This window comes from Triticum aestivum, chromosome 7D (genome assembly GCF_018294505.1).
Source record: "Triticum aestivum cultivar Chinese Spring chromosome 7D, IWGSC CS RefSeq v2.1, whole genome shotgun sequence".
Lineage (NCBI taxonomy): Eukaryota > Viridiplantae > Streptophyta > Magnoliopsida > Poales > Poaceae > Triticum > Triticum aestivum.
This window is the reverse complement of record NC_057814.1, coordinates 193045412-193065988: the sequence shown is the minus strand read 5'-3', so window position 1 is coordinate 193065988 and position 20577 is coordinate 193045412.

The window sequence follows — 20577 nt, the reverse complement described above, 5'->3', positions numbered from 1 at the left end:
GGATTAAGGGGTCCTCGGGCGTCCGGGCTATGAGACGTGGGCCAGACTGATGGGCCGTGAAGATACAAGACACAAGACTTCCTCCTGTGTCCGGATGGGACTCCCTTTTGTGTGGAAGGCAAGCTTGGCGTTCGGATATGAAGATTCCTTCCTCTGTAAACTGACTCTGTACGACCCTAGGCCCCTCCGGTGTCTATATAAATCGGAGGGTTTAGTCTGTAGGGGCGATCATAATCATACAGGCTAGACATCTAGCGTTTAGCCATTATGATCTCGAGGTAGATCAACTCTTGTAAACCCCTTATTCATCCAAGATAATCAAGCAGGAAGTAGGTATTACCTCCATCAAGAGGGCCCGAACCTGGGTAAAACATCGTGTCCCTGTCTCCTGTTACCTTTGATCCTCAGACGCACAGTTCGGGACCCCTACCCAAGATCTGCCTGTTTTGACACCGACACCCCCGAGCCCAGCCTGAGAAGGGCGCCGGGCGCGCCTTCCTACACGAGAGGGGAAGGTGCCCCGTCAGTGGGCGCAGGTCCTGAAGCACGATCATCGAACGCCCCGTCCTCCTGAGGTCCTTGGTGGAGCAGCTGCTTCTTCTTCTTGGGGACGACCTCAGGAGGATAGGCGGCGCCCTCGTCATCTGGGTTCTCGACCGCTGCTGCCTGGTAGGTGCGCTCGAGGGAGCACACCGCATCCTTTTCATCGCAGGCAACCGTGATGATGCCTCCACTCCCTGGCATCTTGACGACATTGCAGCCACGGTGAGTCACAGCCATGAGCTTGGCCAGAGCCGGATACCCAAGGATGGCGGTATACGGGAGGCGAATGTGGGCGACGTCGAAGTCGATGAGCTCAGTACGGTAGTTGTCCCGCTTGCTGAATGTGACAGGGAGGCGGATCTGCCCTATCGGGGTGGTGGAGCCGTCGGTCACTCCTAAGAAAGGCTTGGTAGGCAAAAGCTGGTCGTACGGCACCTGGAGCCTGTCGAACGTCTCGACGGAGAGACATTGAGTCCCACGCCGCCATCGATGAGTGTCTTGGTGATGAGGACGTAGCTGATAGTAGGCGAGCAGAGCATCGGAAGCGCGTCGGCAGTGGCCGCGCACTTGAGCTGTTCAGTAGAGTTGAAGGTGATGGCGTACTTGGACCACCTGAGCGGACTCATTCCCTTGAGCTTGGGGAGGGCCGCTTTCACCTCGCGAGCGAACTGCTTGAAGATGTGATGGGAGGCAGGAGCCTGAGCACCGCCTAGGGTGCAATCGATGGCACGAAGCTCTTGGAAGCCCCCAGACCCATCATCTTGGTGGTGGTCATTATTCCTCATTGGTGGCGGCAGCAGCGGAGGAAGGCCAGCATTGCCCTGAGGACGGTCCTCATGAGGCTGATCCCTCCAGGGGCCCTTGTGAGGCTGGCCCTACTAGCAGTCCTCACGAGGCTGATTGCGCCAGTCCTGGCGGGCGTCGCGGTTGTCCCAGCGTCCTCTGCCTCGGCCTCCTCCACGGCCATAGCCTCGGTCATTGCACTCGGGGCGACAACCGAGGCGCCCATCGCGGATGGCCCTGAGCTCTTGGTAGTCATTGGTGTTGTGGTTGTGCATGTTGTGGAAGACGCAGAACGGGCGGCTGCCCTTGGATGACTCTGGGTGTTCACAGCCGCGCTTCATCTCGGGTTCGGCCGCGAGCACAGCTGGACCCTTGCGCTTCACGTCCTTGGCCTTGGCCTTCTTGTCTTCTGGGTCAGCCTCCGGAAGCTCAAGGAGGGAGAGGCGACCTTCCTCGGCCCTCGCGCACCTGGTTGCCATGTTGAACATCTCCAGGGCTGAGCATAGGTCCTTGTGTATGGCGAGCTCCCAGACGCCAACGGTGAATGCCGAAATGATGGCCTCATCCGACACCTTGGGAACTTTGAGGCGAACGTTGGTGAAGCACTGGATGTATTTGCGCAAGGTCTCTCCTGGCTACTTCTTGATGCACTGCAGGTCACTCGCAGCAGGTGCGCGGTCGCGAATGCCCTGTAAGTTGGCGATGAAGCGCTCTCGCATCTCATCCCAGGAGGAGATCGATCCCGCGGGGAGGTTCGGGACCCATGAGGGCGCGCCATCCTTAAGGGCCATGGGAAACCAGTTCGCCATGACCTTCTCGTCGTCGTTGGCCGCCTCGATACTCAGCTCGTAGAGCTGGAGGAACTCGATAGGGTCGGGGGTGCCGTCGTAGCGCGGAGGCAGGTTTGGCTTGAACTTCCCTGGCCAGACGACGTGGCGCAGCTCCGGGGTGAACGCGCGGCAGCCTGCCGCACTACCCGGAACCCGCCGTGGAGGTGGAGCTTGATCTTGGCGCTTGCGCACCACTGCCTCGGGCGGCACGCGGTCTTGACGTGGCGGTGCTAGGAGCGCACGCGCCTCTCCTTGGGGCCACTGCACCATCTGGCAGCTTTCTTCGTCGCGCGGCGGGTCACACCGGGGGGCCTCGCGTCTTGGCTCAAGGACGGTATTGCCTGGGAGGTGGAGGAGGTGCACCGTGGGCCACGCCGCCCGCAAGAGGCGGCGGGGAAGGCAGCGAGTGGGACGGCGCAGGGGCCTCTCCAGTGGCGCTGACGAGCTCAGCGATGCGGTCCCGCCAGTCCTCATAGAGGTAATTGGTCAGGCGATAGCGCAGAAGCTCGCGTGCCATGAGCAACGCAGCTTGCGCATTCGCCGGCCCACGACGAGCATGGGAAGACGAAGCAGCTGCCGGAGTGAGCGATGGAGTGGCGGTGCGCCCATCACGCTGCACAGAAGGCTGCAGCGATGAAGCCTGCTGCTCATGGGCCGTGGGGCCAGTGGCAGCGTCGGCCGCATGCGATGGGGAACGACGGGGAGCGCCGCCGCCTGCAGGCGCTGTCTGGGCGACACGGGCGGCAAGGGCAGCCCGACACTCAGCATGAACCCGATGAGCGTCGACCATGAGGACGGCGGAACGGTGGCGGACCGACTGATGAGAGAGAGGCTCCCACGCACCCCTACCTGGCGCGCCAAATGTCGGATTCAGGGCTCCACAGACCCAAGATAGATTCGAACTCTGGGGTGCATGCGAAGAACTCTCCCTCCCCAATCTGTCGACTCGTCAATCTAACGGCCTAGCTCGATGAACTGGAATGGAAAGGGACACAGTGGTTTACCCAGGTTTGGGCCACCTTGCGGTGTAATACCCTACTCCTGCTTTGTGGTGGATTAGCCTCAAGGTGGGCTGAGGATGAACTGGTACAAAGGGAGAACAACCTCAGGAGGTGTGTTCTTGTGTTTGTGTGAGCTGGTGAGGGTGCGGGTGGTCTGAATGATCCATACCTTCCTATGGTGGTGGCTGGGCTATATTTACAGTGGCCTTGGTCCTCTTCCCTCAAAATGAAGGCGGAAGGGATTCCACAACGGCCAAATTCGAAGGGAGACAACTAGTACATCTTATCCTGATGAAAGGTGGTCTTCGCCTGCAAAGCTTCTGGCCGTGACACCGTGGTGGGCTCGGCGATGACCTCCGTCCTGCTGTCCTGGCGGTCTTGGTCTTGTAGCACGGAAATGGAAACCTTTGGTTGATTCCTTGGGACTCCGCGCGTGCGCTTGCCTCTTTAGCACCAAAGGGGAAACCTGTTGTACTGCGCCCGCTGGCGCTCGCCTGGCCTTGATCGTCATGGCTTGCGTCACCTCAACCTCATGAGGTGGCACCTGCATAGGAAACTCCGCTCCTCAGGAGCCAGCCTAGAGAAGCCGCTCCTTCTGGAGGTCTTGGTGTTGTCCGCCTCGCGAGGCTTGGCCCCTCGCAAGGGTCTTGTGTTGTTGGTGCTGAAGATGGGCCATACCAGGCCGTCGACGGAGCCATGTCGTGGGCCACAAGCAGGCAAGCCTGTGTACCCCGGTTCCCAGAACGCCAACAAAGAGAATATCTAAGTTGGTTGGTCCTTATGCTGGAATGACTATGGACCCCGAAGAAGAAATATCAGAGTCAGAATCAGATGAAGATGATGAGTTATACAACAACCTAGGCCGAGGCAATGCCTAAATGCCCATGCAGCATATGAGTCTTTGTGACACCCTGGATTTTGCCATTTTTCTTTTTCTGAGGTTTATTGAATATTTGGTTTGAATTTGAATTTTCAATCAACTCTTTTGGACTTGCCACTTGAGAATTATTTTGATTTTTCTCCCAAGTGGACTCTAGCACTCTCAAAACACCTCAAGATCTCATCTCTCTCAAGATCATGTCACAAAATTATTTTCTTAATTGGCATAATATTCATTTTCTCTTTGAAAATGAATATTTTCTCCTTCTGTTGTGAAGCAACCCTCATTTTTATTGCTAAAAAAATCCCAATAAATTCCGTAATATTATTTAGGTCATGTCTCACCTTCCTATGCAAAAATATCCCATGGTCATGTGGAGAATTTTGGCTCAAGAAAATATTTTCTTCTCTGGACAGCAAGGGCACTTTGTGAAGGAAGTGTAATTTTGTTAGCTCCCTTTGAGCTGAATTTTTTCTAGCATGACTAAATTCCAACCTAAAGCATAGCCACCAAGACACAGCCCTTGTCTCTTTGTGGATTTTTCGCTAGATTCTTCAATAGTTTCTGTCTAGAAACTTGCTCTAGTACCCAAACTTTGTCTGGTCGAGCTGGAAGCAAACCAAGAGCATCCCCAACCTCAATGATGAAAGGACAAGGCCCTAGACATGGTCTGACCACCCTGGCGCACCACGTTGCACCAGTGCATGCGGTGACCGGGTGGAGATAGAGTGTTCGACAGGCAGCTGACACGCTCTGCGCGTCGCGACCCCTCTGCCTCCACCCATCCGATCACCACGCGCCTCCGCAGCCTGTCCTAGCTCGCCTGCAACCTCATATTCTCCCCCTAGCTATCCTCTGCCGCTCCCCAATGCTGACAACCTGCATCGCGGACGCGGACACGGCGGAGCAGAGAGCACAGTGCTCCCGCGTGACCGTGTCGTCCCACCCCGCGCCCTGTGTTGGGAAACATAGCATGCAATTTCAAAAAAAATCCTACGCTCACGCAAGATCTATCTAGGAGATGCATAGCAACGAGGGGGAGAGTGTTTCTACGTACCCTCGTAGACCGAAAGCGGAAGCGTTTGACAACATTGTTGATGTAGTCGAACTTCTTCTAGCTCCGACCGATCAAGCACCGAACGTACGGCACCTCCGAGTTCTGCACATGTTCAGCGCGATGACTTCCCTCACCTTCTTGATCCCGCAAGGTGTCGAGGAAGTAGATGAGTTCCGTCAACACGAGGCGTGGTGATGGTGATGGTGAAGTGATCCGCGCAGGGCTTCGCCTAAGCACCGCGAGAATATGACCAGGGGTGTAAACTGTGGAGAGGGGCGCCGCACACAGCTAACAATTGATGTTGTGTGTTCTAGGCGCCCCCTCCTCATATATGTAGGTGGGAGGGAGAGGGGAGAGGCCAAGGGGCGCCCCAAGTGGGGCCGAATCCCACTTGGGCTCCTACCCTGGTTCGCCCCGCCCCCCTTTCCTTGTATAGGTGCCAGGGGAAGGAAGGGGGAAGTGGCGCCCCCTTTCCTTTCTCCCTTGAGGAGGGGAAGGAAGGAGGGACTTGCCCTCCCCCCTTTCCTTTCCCTAGGGATGGCGGCCTGGTGGAGGGGCGCACCAGCCCCTTGTGGGCTGGTCTGTCCCTCCCTTGGCCCATTAAGCCCATATCTTTGCCGGGGGTGCCCGGAACCCCTTCCGGTGACCCTATATGTACCCGTTATCCTCCGGAACACTTCCGTTGTCCGAATACCATCATCCTATATATCAATCTTTACCTATGAACCATTTCGAGACTCCTCTTCATGTCTGTGATCTCATCCGGGACTCCGAACAACATTCGGTCACCAAATCACATAACTCACATAATACTAAATCGTCAAGGAACGTTAAGCGTGCGGACCCTACGGGTTCGAGAACTATGTAGACATGACCGAGATGCCTCTCCGGTCAATAAACAATAGCGGAACCTAGATGCTCATATTGGCTCCTATATATTCTATGAAGATCTTTATCGGTCGAACCATTATGACAACATACGTTATTCCCCTTTTCCATCGGTATGTTACTTGCCCGAGATTCGCTCGTCGGTATCCACATACCTACTTCAATCTCGCTGTCGGCAAGTCTCTTTACTCGTTCTGTAATACATCATCTTATAACTAACTCATTAGTCACTTTGCTTGCAAGGCTTCTTATGATGTGCATTACCGCGAGGGCCCAGAGATACCTCTCCGATACTCGGAGTGATAAATCCTAATCTCGACTTATGCCAACCCAACAAACGCCTTCGGAGATACCTATAGAGCATCTTTATAATCACCCAGTTATGTTGTGAGGTTTTATAGCACACAAGGTATTCCTCCAGTATCCGGGAGTTGCATAATCTCATAGTCGAAGGAATATGAATTTGACATGAAGAAAGCAATAGCAATAAAATTGAACGATCAATATGCTAAGCTAACGGATGGGTCTTGTCCATCACATCATTAGGAATTATGTGATCCCGTTCATCAAATGACAACACATGTCTATGGTTAGGAAACTTAACCATCTTTGATTAACGAGCTAGTCTAGTAGAGGCTTACTAGGGACACGGTGTTTTGTCTATGTATCCACACATATATCAAGTTTGTGGTTAATACAATTCTAGCATGAATAATAAAGATTTATCATGATATAAGGAAATATAAAATAACATATTTATTATTGCCTCTAGGGCATATTTCCTTCAGTCTCCCACTTGCACTAGAGTCAATAATATAGTTCACATCGCCATGTGATTTAACACCAATAGTTCACATCTTTATATGATTAACACCTATATATAGTTCACATCGCCATGTGACCAACACCCAAAGGGTTTACTAGAGTCAATAATCTAGTTCGCATCGCTATGTGATTAACACCCAAAGAGTACTAAGGTGTGATCATGTTTTGCTAGGGAGAGAAATTTAGTCAACGGGTCTGCCACATTCAGATTCGTATGTATTTTACAAATTTCTATGTCTACAATGCTCTACATGGAGCTACTCTGGCTAATTGCTCCTACGTTCAATATGTATCAAGATTGAGTCTAGATCAGTGTCAAAGTTTGCATCGACGTAACTCTTTACGGCGAAGTCTTTATCACCTCCATAACCGAGAAACATTTCCTTAGTCCTCTTTAAGGTAACTAAGGACAATTTTGACCGCTATCCAGTGATCTAGTCCTGGATCACTATTGTACCCCCTTGCCAAACTCATGGCAAGGTACACAACATGTCATACTTTATAGAACCTATGGCTGAGGCATAGGGAATGACTATCATTCTCTCTTTATCTTCTGCCGTGGTCGGGTTTCGAGTATTTACTCAACTTCACACCTTACAATACAGGCAAGAACTCCTTTGACTGATCCATTTTGAACTTCTTCCAAACTTTATCAAGGTATGTGCTTTGTGAAAGTCCTATTAAGCGTCTTGATCTATCTCTATAGATCTTGATGCCCAATATATAAGCAGCTTCACCGAGGTCTACCATTGAAAAACTTTTATTCAAGTATCCTTTTATGCTATCCAGAAATTCTATATCATTTCCAATCAACAATATGTCATCCAAATATAATATTAGAAATGCTACAGAGCTCCCATTCACTTTCTTGTAAATACAGCCTTCTCTGAAAGTCTATATAAAACCAAATGCTTTGATCACCTCATCAAAGCGTATATTCCAACTCTGAGATGCTTGCACCAGTCATAGATGGATCGCTGGAGCTTGCACACTTTGTTAGCACCTTTAGGATCGACAAAACCTTCTGTTTGCATCATATACAACTCTTCTTTTAGAAATCCATTAAGGAATGCAATTTTGACGTCCATTTGCCAGATTTCATAATCATAAAATGCGGCAATTGCTAACATGATTCGGACAGACTTCACCATCGCTACGGGTGAGCAAGTCTCATCGTAGTCAACTCCTTGAACTCGTCAAAAACCATTCGCGATAAGTCGAGCTTTGTAGATAGTAAAATTACCATCAGCGTCAGTCTTCTTCTTGACGATCCAATTATTCTCTATGGCTCGCCGATCATCGGGCAAGTCAACCAAAGTCCACACTTTGTTCTCATGCGTGGATCCTATCTCAGATTTCATGGCCTCAAGCCAATTATCGGAACCTGGGCTCATCTTAGCTTCTTCATAGTTCATAGGTTCGTCATGGTCTAGTAACATGACTTCCAGAACAGGATTACAGTACCGCTCTGGTGCGGAACGTGCCCTGGTTGACCTACGAGGTTCGGTAGTAACTTGATCCGAAGTTTCATGATCATCATCATTAGCTTCCTCTCTAGTTGGCATAGGCATCACGGGAACGGTTTTCTGTGATGAGCTACTTTCCAATTCGAGAGAAGGTACAATTACCTCATCAAGTTCTACTTTCCTCCCACTCACTTCTTTCGAGAGAAACTCCTTCTCTAGAAAGTTTCCATTCTTGGCAACAAAGATCTTGCCTTCGGATCTGTGGTAGAAGGTGTACCCAATTGTTTGCTTAGTGTATCCTATGAAGACGCACTTCTCCGATTTGGGTTCGAGCTTATCAGGCTGAAGCCTTTTGACATAAGTGTCGCAACCCCAAACTTTAAGAAACGACAGCTTAGGTTTCTTGCCAAACCATAGTTCATACGGTGTCGTCTCAACGGATTTAGATGGTGCCCTATTTAACTTGAATGCAGTTGTCTCTAATGCATAACCCCAAAATGATAGTGGTAAATCAGTAAGAGACATCATAGATCACACCATATCTAATAAAGTACGGTTACGACGTTCGGACACACCATTACACTGTGGTCTTCCAGGTGGCGTGAGTTGTGAAACTATTCCACATTGTTTTAAATGAAGGCCAAACTCATAACTCAAATATTCGCCTCCGCGATCAGATCGTAGAAACTTTATTTTCTTGTTACGATGATTCTCCACTTCACTCTGAAATTCTTTAACTTTTCAAATGTTTCAGACTTGTGTTTCATTAAGTAGATATACCCATATCTGCTCAAATCATCTATGAAGGTCAGAAAATAACGATACCCGCCGCGTGCCTCAACACTAATCGGACCACATACATCGGTATGTATTATTTCTAATAAGTCATTGGCTCGCTCCATTGTTCCGGAGAACGGAGTTTTAGTCATCTTGCCCATGAGGCATGGTACGCAAGTTCAAATGATTCATAATCAAGTAATTCCAAAAGTCCATCTGCATGGAGTTTCTTCATGCGCTTTACACCAATATGACCTAAACGGCAGTGCCACAAATATGCTGCACTATCATTATCAACTTTGCATCTTTTGGCATCAATATTATGAATATGTGTATCACTACAATTGAGATTAAATAAACCATTTACATGGGGTGTATGACCATAGAAGGTTTTATTCATGTAAACAGAACAACAATTATTCTCTGACTTAAATGAATAACTGTATTGCAATAAACATGATCCAATCATATTCATGCTCAATGCAAACACCAAATAACATTTATTTAGGTTCAACACTAATCCCGAAAGTAGAGGGAGTGTGCGATGGTGATCGTATCAACACACATCGTCATTTCGTTCTTAACTAGTATGTGTTCATTCTGCAACTCCCGTTTTGAGTTACTAATATTAGCAATTGAACTAGTATCAAATACCCAGGGATTGCTACAAACACTAGTAAAGTACACATCAATAACATGTATATCAAATATACCTTTTGTTCACTTTGCCATCCTTCTTATCCGCCAAGTATTTGGGGCAGCTCCGCTTCTAGTGACCATTCCCTTTGCAGTGGAAGCACTCAGTTTCAGGCTTGGGTCCAGCTTTGGACTTATTCACGTGAGTGGCAACTTGCTTGCCATTCTTCTTGAAGTTCCCTTTCTTTCCCTTGCCCTTTTTACTTTAAAATAGTGGTCTTGTCAACCATCAACACTTGATGCTTTTTCTTGATTTCTATATTCGCCGATTTCAGCATCGCGAAGAGCTCGGGAATCATTTTCGGCATCCCTTGCATATTATAGTTCATCACGAAGTTCTAGTAGCTTGGTGATGGTGACTAGAGAACTCTGTCAATCACTATCTTATCTAGAAGATTAACTCCCACTTAATTCAAGCGATTGTAGTACCCAGACTTTCTGAGTATATGCTCACTAGCTGGGTTATTCTCCTCCATCTTGTAGGCAAAGTACTTGTCAGAGGTCTCATACCTCTCGACACGGGCATGAATCTGAAATACCAATTTTCAGTTCTTGAAACATCGCATATGCTCCGTGGCCTTCAAAACATTTTTGAAGTCCTGGTTCTAAGCCGTATAGCATGGCACACTAAACTATCAAGTAGTCATCATATCGATCTTGCAAAACGTTCATAACGTCTCCATATGCTCCTGCAACAGGTTTGTCGCCTAGCGGTGCATCAAGGACACAATTCTTCTTGCAACAACGAGGATAATGCTCAGATCATGGACCCAGCCCGCATCATTGGTACTATCATCTTTCAACTTAGTTTTCTCTAGGAACATATCAAAAATATACAAGAGCTATATCACGAGCTATTAATCTACAACATAGATATGCAAAAAATATCAGGACTAAGTTCATGATAGATTGAAGTTCAATTAATCAAATTACTTAAGAACTCCCACTTAGATAGACATCCCTCAAGTCATCTAAATGATACGTGATCCAAATCAACTAAACCATGTCCGATCATCACGTGAGATGGAGTAGTCATCAATGGTGACCATCTCTATGTTGATCATATCTAATATATGATTCATGTTCGACCTTTTGGTCTCAAGTGTTCCGAGGCCATATCTGTACATGCTAGGCTTGTTAAGTTTAACCCGAGTATTCCGCATGTGCAAAACTGTCTTGCACCCCTTGTATGTGAATGTAGAGTCTATCACACCCGATCGTCACATGGTGTCTCAACACGATGAACTGTCGCAATGGTGCATACTCAGGGAGAACACTTATACCCTGAAATTTAGTTAAGGAATCATCTTATAATGCTACCGTCGTACTAAGCAAAATAAGATGCATAAAAGATAAACATCACATGCAATCAAAATATGTGACATGATATGGCCATCATCATCTTGTGCTTTTGATCTCCATCTCCAAAGCATCGTCATGATCTCCATCGTCACCGGCTCGACACCTTGATCTCCATCATAGCGTCGTGGTCGTCTCGCCAACTATTGCTTCTACAACTATCGCTAACGCATAGTGATAAAGTAAAGAAATTACATGGCGTTTACATTTCATACAATAAAGAGACAACCATAAGGCTCCTGCCGGTTGCCGATAACTTTCACAAAACATGATAATCTCATACAATAACGTATATCACATCATGTCTTGACCATATCACATCACAACATGCTCTGCAGAAACAAGTTAGACATCCTCTACATTGTTGTTGCAAGTTTTACGTGGCTACTACGGGCTTCTAGCAAGAACCGTTCTTACCTATGCATCAAAACCACAATGGTAATTTATCAAGTTTGATATTTTAACCTTCAACAAGGGCTGCCTGTAGTCAAATTCGATTCAACTAAAGTAGGAGAAACAGACACCCGCCAGCCACCTTTATGCAAAACTAGTTGCATGTCTGTCGGTGGAACCGGCCTCATGAACGTGGTCATGTAAGGTTGTTCCGGGCCGCTTCATCCAACAATACCGCCGAATCAAAATAAGACATTGGTGGTAAGTAGTATGACGATCACCGCCCACAACTCTTTGTGTTCTACTCATGCATATCATCTACGCATAGACCTGGCTCTGATACCACTATTGGGAAACATATCCTGCAATTTTGAAAAAAAATCCTATGCTCACGCAAGATCTATCTAGGAGATGCATAGAAACAAGGGGGGGAGTGTGTCTATGTACCCTCGTAGACCGAAAGCGGAAGCATTTGACAACATGGTTGATGTAGTCGAACTTCTTCTAGCTCCGACCGATCAAGCACCGAACGTACGGCACCTCCGAGTTCTGCACACCTTCAGCGCGATGATGTCCCTCGCCTTCTTGATCCAGCAAGGTGTCGAGGAAGTAGATGAGTTACGTCAACATGATGGCATGGTGACGGTGATGGTGAAGTGATCCACGCACGGCTTCGCCTAAGCACCGCGAGAATATGACCAGGGGTGTAAACTATGGAGGGGGGCGCCGCACACGGCTAACAATTGATGTTGTGTGTTCTAGGCGCCCCCCTCCTCATATATATAGGTGGGAGGGAGAGGGGAGAGGCCAAGGGGCGCCCCAAGTGGGGCCGAATCCCACTTGGGCTCCTGGCCTGCTTCGCCCCCCCCCCCCCCTTTCCTTGTATAGGCGCCAGGGGGAGGAAGGGGGAGGTGCCCCCCTTTCCTTTCTCCCTTGAGGAGGGGAAGGAAGGAGGCACTTGCCCTCCCCCCTTTCCTTTCCTTAGGGCTGGTCAGCCTGGTGGAGGGGCGCACCAGCCCCTTGTGGGCTGGTCTATCCCTCCCTTGGCCCATTAAGCCAATATCTTTGCCAGGGGTGCCCGGAACCCCTTCCAGTGACCCTATTGTACCCGGTATCCTCCGGAACACTTCCGGTGTCCGAATACCATCATCCTATATACCAATCTTTACCTCTCAACCATTTAGAGACTCCTCGTCATGTCTGTGATCTCATCCGGGACTCCGAACAACATTCGATCACCAAATCACATAACTCATATAATACTAAATCGTCATCGAACGTTAAGCGTGCGGACCCTACGGGTTCGATAACTATGTAGACATGACTGAGACGCCTCTCCGGTCAATAAACAATAGCGGAACCTGGATGCTCATATTGACTCCTACATATTCTACGAAGATCTTTATCGGTCGAACTGTTATGACAACATATGTTATTCCCTTTGTCCATCGGTATGTTACTTGCCCGAGATTCGATCGTCGGTACCCACATACCTAGTTCAATCTCGTTACCGGCAAGTCTCTTTACTCGTTCCGTAATACATCATCTTGTAACTAACTCATTAGTCACTTTGCTTGCAAGGCTTCTTATGATGTGCATTACCGAGAGGGCCCAGAGATACCTCTCCGATACTCGGAGTGACAAATCCTAATCTCGATCTATGCCAACCCAACAAACACCTTTGGAGATACCTGTAGATCATCTTTATAATCACCCAGTTACGTTGTGAAGTTTAATAGCACACAAGGTATTCCTCCGGTATTCGGGAGTTGCATAATCTTATAGTCGAAGGAATATGTATTTGACATGAAGAAAGCAATAGCAATAAAACTAAACGATCAATATGATAAGCTAACGGATGGGTCTTGTCCATCACATGATTCTCCTAATGATGTGATCCCGTTCATCAAATGATAACACATGTCTATGGTTAGGAAACTTAACCATCTTTGATTAACGAGCTAGTCTAGTAGAGGCTTGCTAGGGACACGGTGTTTTGTCTATGTATCCACACATGTATCAAGTTTCCAGTTAATACAATTCTAGCATGAATAATAAACATTTATCATGATATAAGGAAATATAAAATAACAACTTTATTATTGCCTCTAGGGCATATTTCCTTCAGTCTCCCACTTGCAATAGAGTCAATAATCTAGTTCACATCTCCATGTGATTTAACACCAATAGTTCACATCTATATGTGATTAACACCCATAGTTCACATCGCCATGTGACCAACACCCAAAGGGTTTACTAGAGTCAATAATCTAGTTCGCATCGCTATGTGATTAACACCCAAAGAGTACTAAGGTGTGATTATGTTTTGCTTGTGAGAGAAGTTTGGTCAACGGGTCTGCCACATTCAGATTCGTTTGTATTTTGCAAATTTCTATGTCTACAAAGCTCTGCATGGAGCTACTCTAGCTAATTTCTCTTATGTTCAATACGTATCTAGATTGAGACTTAGAGTCATCTAGATCAGTGTCAAAGCTTGCATCGACGTAACTCTTTACGATGAACTCTTTATCACCTCCATAACCGAGAAACATTTCCTTAGTGCTCTTTAAGGTAACTAAGGACAATTTTGACCGTTGTCCAGTGATCTAGTCCTGGTTCACTATTGTACCCCCTTGCCAAACTCATGGCAAGGTACACCACAGGTTTGGTACACAGCATGGCATACTTTATAGAACCTATGGCTGAGGCATAGGGAATGACTTTCATTCTCTATTTATCTTCTGCCGTGGTCGGGTTTTGAGTCTTTAATCAACTTCACACCTTACAATACAGGCAAGAACACCTTCTTTGACTTATCCATTTTGAACTTCTTCAAAACTTTATCAAGGTATGTGCTTTGTCAAATTCCTATTAAGCGTCTTGATCTACCTCTATAGATCTTGATGCCCAATATATAAGCAGCTTCACCGAGGTCTTTCATTGAAAAACTTTTATTCAAGTATCCTTTTATGCTATCCAGAAATTCTATATCATTTCCAATCAACAATATGTCATCCATATATAATATTAGAAATGCTACAGAACTTCCACTCACTTTCTTGTAAATACAGGCTTCTCCGAAAGTCTGTATAAAACCATATGCTTTGATCACCTCATCAAAGCGTATATTCCAACTCCGAGAGGCTTGCACCAGTCCATAAATGGATCGCTGGAGCTTGCACACTTTGCTAGCACCTTTAGGATCGAAAAAACCTTCTGGTTGCATCATATACAACTCTTCTTTTAGAGATCCATTAAGGAATGCAATTTTGACGTCCATTTGCCAGATTTCATAATCATAAAATGCGGCAATTGCTAACATGATTCGGACAGACTTAAGCATTGCTACGGGTGAGAAAGTCTCATCGTAGTGAACTCCTTGAACTCGTCGAAAACCTTTCGCGACAAGTCGAGCTTTGTAGACAGTAACATTGCCATCAGCGTCAATCTTCTTCTTGAAGATCTATTTTTTCTCTATGGCTCGCCGATCATCGGGCAAGTCAACCAAAGTCCATACTTTGTTCTCATACATGGATCCCATCTCAGATTTCATGGCCTCAAGCCATTTATCGGAATCTGGGCTCATCATAGCTTCTTCATAGTTTGTAGGTTCGTCATGGTCTAGTAACATGACTTGATCAGCTCAACACCGCGGCAAGGCCGGGCAGGCCTCTAGCCGCCGTTCCTCGCTGGAGTTGGCCGTGGATCCCCCATGGCGATCCACTCTCTCTGTTGCTCCTCGACCTTGTTCCTCTCCCCAGGCGTGCTTGTGAGGTCCCCCTGAACACGACGGTGTGCTTAGTTCGTCGGAACTCTACCGGGAACGCCGACTCTGACGAGCTCCGCTGCCCAGTGCATCTGGAGATGACCACCCTGACACCGTCTGTCCACCTCTGCCCACGCCTCGGGTACGTGCTTGCTCATCTCCGTTAGCCTCGTCCACTCCCCTCCTCGCCGGCGGTCATCGTGGCCTCCTCGCCGGAGATCCACCGTCGACAACGTCGCCATCCTCTGTTCTCTCTCTCTCTCTCTTCTAAACCTGACCAGAGGGCCCCACGTATCAGCCTCTCTCTCACTCGCTCCCGAAGCGGTATAAGTGGAGGTGCATTCTAAGAATACGCCTTCGACATGGCGCTCTCTAGATTTTAGTATTTTTTGTTTAAATTCATGTTTGACCTAAATTTGACCACTAATATCTCCTAAACCATAAGTACAGATGAGTTGATTCTTTTTGCAACAGTTTTTGTATTGAGCTCCTCTTGTTGTATGCAAAAATTGAGATTTTTCCTTGCTGTAGATATTTTCGGGTGCAATAAAATGCTTTATGTGACATTTTTTTGGTCTTAGAATTATTTTCAGAAGGTTCAACTTGTCTTGAAGAGGATCAGGAGTTTTGTGACCCTCCTCTGAACTAAGGCAAGCCACACCATTCATTTGCAAGGATGGCATTGCAATGGCAATGGTTTTTATTTGAGTTAAGTTCATATTATTGCATTTACTTAATTTAAATAATTGAACTTGTGCTAGTATTATTTTAATGATATTCTTGTTAGGCTTTCCAGAAGTATGAGGGTTACTTGTTTAAGTGGTGCCATAGTGTTTACTTAATATGCTTGTGCTTAGGATAGTACCGTTACTATGTGGATTCCTTGCATGTGCATTTCATGGCATACTATGACTCGCATTATTTTCTTTAAGATTAAACATGATAATAAGCTCAACTTGAACATATTGTTGATCAAGTCATGCTGCCACCAAATCGAGCCGAGTGCAACCACATTTGCCTTTATGGGAAGGCCCTAATGCGGCCTATTATCATGCCTCTCACCGGTGCCCCCAACTAGGGAAGGTTATGCGCTTGCGCTACCCTGGCCCGGTAGGCAGGCATAATCTTGTGCGACCGTTGTTGTATGGTACCATTGTCCCCTGATACGTCTCCAACGTATCTACTTTTCCTAACGATTTTCCTCTTGTTTTGGACTTTAATTTGCATGATTTGAATGAAAACTAACCCGGACTGACGATGTTTTCAGCAGAACTACCATGGTGTTGTTTTTCTGCAGAAATAAAAGTTCTCGGAACGGAACGAAACTTTATGAGGATTTTTTAAATAATAAAAGAGAATTTCTGGAGCCAAGAACCACCGGAGGGGGCACCTGGGTGGGCACAACCCACCAGGGCCCCCCCCACTCCAGGCACGCCCAGGTGGGTTGTCCCCACCTGATGGCCCCGCAGACGCTGAAACCAACACTATAAAATCACATTTTTCCAGAAAAAAATCAGGGAGAAAGAATTATCGCGTTCCACGAGACGGAGCCGCCGCCGTCTCCTGTTCTACATTGGTAGGTCAGATCTGGAGTCCGTTTGGGGCTCAGGAGAGGGGGATCTTCGATCTTCGTCATCACCAACCCTTCTCCATCGCCAATTCATGATGCTCCCCACCGGGAGTGAGTAATTCCTTCGTAGGCTCGTTGGTCGGTGAGGAGTTGGATGAGATTCATCATGTAATCTAGTTAGTTTTTTTAGGGACCGATCCCTAGTACCCACTATGTTCTGAGATTAATGCTGCTATGACTTTGCCATGCTTAATGCTTGTCACTTTGTGCCCAGGTGCCATGATTTCAGACCTGAACCGTTTATGTTATCACCATTACATCCATGTTCTAGATCCGATCTTGCAAGTTATAGTCACCTACTACGTGTTCTGATCCGGCAACCCTGGAGTGATAATAGTAGGCACCACTCCCGGTTGTTGGAAATATGCCCTAGAGGCAATAATAAATGGTTATTATTATATTTCTTTGTTCATGATAATTGTCTATTGTTCATGCTATAATTGTGTATCCGGAAATCGTAATACATGTGTGAATACATAGACCACAATGTGTCCCTAGTAAGCCTCTAGTTGACTGGCTCGTTGATCAACAGATAGTCATGGTTTCCTGACTATGGGCATTGGATGTCATTGATAACGGGATCACATCATTAGGAGAATGATGTGATGGACAAGACCCAATCCTAAGCATAGCATAAAAGATCGTGTAGTTTCGTTTGCTAGAGCTTTTCCAATGTCAAGTATCTTTTCCTTAGACCATGAGATCGTGCAACTCCCGGACACCGTAGGAGTGCTTTGGGTGTGCCAAACGTCACAACGTAACTGGGTGATTATAAAGGTGCACTACGGGTATCTCCGAAAGTGTCTGTTGGGTTGGCACGGATCGAGACTGGGATTTGTCACTCCGTGTGACGGAGAGGTGTCTCTGGGCCCACTCGGTAATGCATCATCATAATGAGCTCAATGTGACTAAGGCGTTAGTCACGGGATCATGCATTACGGTACGAGTAAAGAGACTTGCCGGTAACGAGATTGAACAGGGTATGGGGATACCGACGATCGAATCTCGGGCAAGTAACATACCGATAGACAAAGGGAATTGTATACGGGATTGATTGAATCCTCGACATCGTGGTTCATCTGATGAGATCATCGTGGAACATGTGGGAGCCAACATGGGTATCCAGATCCCGCTGTTGGTTATTGACCGGGGAGGCGTCTCGGTCATGTCTGCATGTCTCCCGAACCCGTAGGGTCTACACACTTAAGGTTCGGTGGCGCTAGGGTTGTAGAGATATGAGTATGCGGAAACCCGAAAGTTGTTCGGAGTCCTGGATGAGATCCCGGACATCACGAGGAGTTCCGGAATGGTCCGGAGGTGAAGAATTATATGTAGGAAGTCAAGTTTCGGCCACCGGAAAAGTTTCGGGGGTCACTAGTATTGTACCGGTACCACCGGAAGGGTCCCGGGGGTCCACCGGGTGGGGCCACCTATCCCGGAGGGCCCCATGGGCTGAAGTGGGAGGGCAACCAGTCCTTAGTGGGCTGGGGCGCCCCCCATGGGCCTCCCCCCTGCGCCTAGGGTTAGAAACCCTAGGGTGGGGGGGCGCCCCACTTGCCTTGGGGGGCAAGTCTCCCCCCTTGGCCGCCGCCCCCTCCCTTGATGGGATCTTGGCCGGCGCCCCCCCCCCCTCCCAGGGGGCCTATATAAAGGGGGGAGGGAGGGCAGCAACATAACAGCCTTGGGCGCCTCCCTCCTCCCCTGCTACACCTCTCCCTCTCGCAGAAGCTCGGCGAAGCCCTGCCGAGACCCGCTACATCCACCACCACGCCGTCGTGCTGCTGGATCTCCATCAACCTCTCCTTCCCCTTGCTGGATCAAGAAGGAGGAGACGTCGCTGCATCGTACGTGTGTTGAACGGGGAGGTGCCGTCCGTTCGGCACTCGATCATCGGTGATTTGAATCACGGCGAGTACGACTCTGTCATCCACGTTCATTGGAACGCTTCCGCTCGCGATCTACAAGGGTATGTAGATGCACTCCTTTCCCCTCGTTGCTAGTATACTCCATAGATGGATCTTGGTGAGCGTAGGAAAATTTTAAAATTATGCTACGATTCCCAACAGTGGCATCATGAGCCAGGCCTATGTGTAGTTACTATGCACGAGTAGAACACAAAGTAGTTGTGGGCGTTGATGTTGCCAATTCTTCTTGCCGCTACTAGTCTTATCTTGTTTCGGCGGTATTGTGGGATGAAGCGGCCCGGACCGACCTTACACGTACGCTTACGTGAGACAGGTTCCACCGACTGACATGCACTAGTTGCATAAGGTGGCTAGCGGGTGTCTGTCTCTCCTACTTTAGTCGAAACGGATTTGATGAAAAGGGTCCTTATTAAGGGTAAATAGAAATTGGAAAATCACATTGTGGTTTTTCGTAGGTAAGAAACGTTCTTGCTAGAAACCTATACAAGCCACGTAAAAACTTGCAACAACAATTAGAGGACGTCTAACTTGTTTTTGCAGCAAGTGCTATGTGATGTGATATGGCCAGAAGATGTGATGAATGATATATGTGATGTATGAGATTGATCATATTCTTGTAATAGGAATCACGACTTGCATGTCGATGAGTATGACAACCGGCAGGAGCCATAGGAGTTGTCTTTATTATTTTGTATGACCTGCGTGTCATTGAATAACGCCATGTAAATTACTTTACTTTGTTGCTAAACGTGTTATCCATAGAAGTAGAAGTAATCGTTGGCGTGACGACTTCATGAAGACACAATGATGGAGATCATGATGATGGAGATCATGGTGTCATGCCGGTGACGAAGATGATCATGGTGCCCCGAAGATGGAGATCAAAGGAGCATAATGATATTGGCCATATCATGTCACTATTTGATTGCATGTGATGTTTATCATGTTTTGCATCTTATTTTCTTAGAACAACGGTAGTAAGTAAGATGATCCCTTATAATAATTTCAAGAAAGTGTTCCCCCTAACTGTGCACCGTTGCGAAGGTTCGTTGTTTCGAAGCACCACGTGATGATCGGGTGTGATAGATTCTAACGTTCGCATACAACGGGTGTTGACGAGCCTAGCATGTACAGACATGGCCTCGGAACACACGCAATACACTTAGGTTGACTTGACGAGCCTAGCATGTACAGACATGGCCTCGGAACATGGAGGACCGAAAGGTCGAGCATGAGTCGTATAGAAGATACGATCAACATGGAGATGTTCACCGATCTTGACTAGTCTGTCTCACGTGATGATCGGACACGGCCTAGTTAACTCGGATCATGTTTCACTTAGATGACTAGAGGGATGTCTATCTGAGTGGGAGTTCATTAAATAATTTGATTATATGAACTTAATTATCATGAACTTAGTCTAAAATCTTTACACTATGTCTTGTAGATCAAATGGCCCATGTTGTCCTCAACTTCAACGCGTTCCTAGAGAAAACCAAGCTGAAAGATGATGGCAGTAACTATACGGACTGGGTCCGGAACCTGAGGATCATCCTCATAGCTACCAAGAAAGATTATGTCCTAGAAGCACCGCTAGGTGAAGCACCAATCCCAGAGAACCAAGACGTTATGAATGCTTGGCAGCAGCGTGCTGATGATTACTCCCTCGTTCAGTGCGGCATGCTTTACAGCTTAGAACCGGGTCTCCAAAAGCGTTTTGAGAAACATGGAGCATATGAGATGTTCGAGGAGCTGAAA